The sequence below is a fragment of the Solanum dulcamara genome, chromosome 4 (genome assembly GCF_947179165.1).
Source record: "Solanum dulcamara chromosome 4, daSolDulc1.2, whole genome shotgun sequence".
In the NCBI taxonomy this organism is placed as follows: Eukaryota; Viridiplantae; Streptophyta; class Magnoliopsida; order Solanales; family Solanaceae; genus Solanum; species Solanum dulcamara.
The window spans coordinates 40,744,720-40,747,068 of record NC_077240.1 but is presented as its reverse complement, the minus strand read 5'-3'; positions in this window follow the sequence as shown (position 1 = coordinate 40,747,068).

Sequence of the window (2,349 nt, the reverse complement as noted above, 5' to 3'; positions counted from 1 at the left end):
AGTCTCAAGGATTTTGGTACGAGTTTGGACTATTAGGCATTTTAGCCATTGAAATTGGGCCTAAGTTTGACTTTGGTCAATATTTTTAGAAAATGCACTCGAATGAAAATTTTGTCAGCGTGGTTAGTTCTAAAATGTCGAGTTTGATCCATTAGACATTTCGTGTGCTTTTTGAGGATTCTGGTCTAATCCAGAGGCCCTTTCTGTAATTAGCCAAAATATGACACTTGGATGTGGGACCTACTTTTTCTTGAAATGACATCATATGGAAATTTTAATTGTGTTTTTGAGTTCAAAACATCGAATATGGTGGGGTAACATATCATTTTTACACGTATGAGATTTTAAACGAATCCCGAGTACCTCATCATAGACTTAGACAATACCAAATATTGATGTAGTAGCAATTGCTGGTTTAAGACAAATTAGCCCTTCGCATTTGCGGGTAGAGGTCTTCGTTCATGGAGGCCAGAAGAATGGTCTCCATATTTGCGGAGGCTAGTGTGATTGCCTTCCGAGTTTGCAGGAAGCCTGCCGCATTCGTAGAGGCCAATAGCTTTGCCTTTTATGATCGCGAAGCTCATCTGCATTTAAAAAGGCCTGAGCCCCTCTTCTCTGTGTTCGCGGGATACTGTATCCACATTCATGGAGAGTAAATCCTTGGTCTTTTAATAAAGACCAACGACGCATTATAGTTATTCTCCAATATTTCAAAAATTCATATCTTAAGTTGTGGAGGTCCAAATTGAGCTATTCAAAGCTTGGCTTATGTGTAATTGTTTGGGGAACGTGTGGGAGACTTCAAAAAGTGTTGGGGACCCATCATTTGAGGAAAAAATGAGCTTTAACCTACTGCCATTATTGTTTTCTTAAGTTTTTTGTCCGATTTCCCGCTGTTCAGGGCCTCAAATTGTATTTCATTTTGGAACACAAGTTTGAGGAGGTGAATTGGACCCTTTCACATAGTCAATTCTAAAATTCCTAGAGCGGTCCCACATTCCAATTTTAGACTTTGAAATTGGTTTGTCTCTATTTATAGTAATTTTAGTATCTAAACGACCGTAATAACTTTGTGATTCTATTTTTGATAGCATGACTGTTATGTCGAAAAATGGACAAAGTGTAAAATTAATTTCATCTTTATAAGAAAAAATTAATTTTAGTAAAAGAGGAGTCGCCACTTAATTTTTTAAAGAAATTAAGAAAACTTAATTTAAAAGACTCTAACAGATTTAAGTCTTAAAAATTTAGAGAAAAAGGGTACGCGGTTCATATTACTATTTTAAGAAAGTTTTAGCACTTAAAATAGCCGCTAACATGCGGTTATCCAACGATTTGAAATTTATTTGACTAACTTTGGGAAATATTAATTTAAAAGGAAACGAAGACTTTGGAATTATTTTTTAGAAAAAATGATTAAACTTAAACATTGAAAATAATATACATGTATATAAAAAAAAGTAAAAGTTTATCAAATAACTAAGTAAAGGTAGAAAATCATTTAAAGAGTAAAATTAACATGAATTGGTTTATCTTTAGGGGAATCTAATTAGGTTAAAACAAATTAAAATTAATATCTAAGAAAGCATAAGTAACTAAATTATTGCAATTCGAATCAATATAAATACAATAAATAATACATGAACAACAATAATAAGAACAACAATAAATAATAAGAACAACAATAATAATAATAAGAACAATAATAATAATAATAACAACAACAATAAGAAGAACAACAATAATAAGAATAACAATAATAATAACAAGAACAACAATAATAATAATAAGAACAATAATAATAATAATAACAACAACAATAAGAAGAACAACAATAATAAGAATAACAATAATGATAACAAGAACAACAACAACAATAATAAGAACAACAATAATGAGAACAACGATAATAATAATAACAACAACAACAACAACAACAACAATAATAATAATAATAATAATAATAATAATAATAAGAACAATAATAATAATAATAATAATAATAATAGTAATCATCAACAACAACAACAACAACAACAATAATAATAATAATAATAATAATAATAATAATAATAATAATAATAATAATAATAATAGTGTCAAACTACTTGGAAAAATAATGAATAAACTAAGTGCTTTCATGAAATAATCCTAACATATTCTAGCTAATTAATCCTAACACATGCTAACTATAACAAATTTATATCATTAATCTAATTATTCTTATATACATACTAACTAAAAAAATAGGACTACGAATCAACTAAATATAAAACATGAAATAATTAAATAGAATAAAGCTGAGAAATATTTTACCTCTTTCCGGGCAATAAGACTGAAGACGATGAG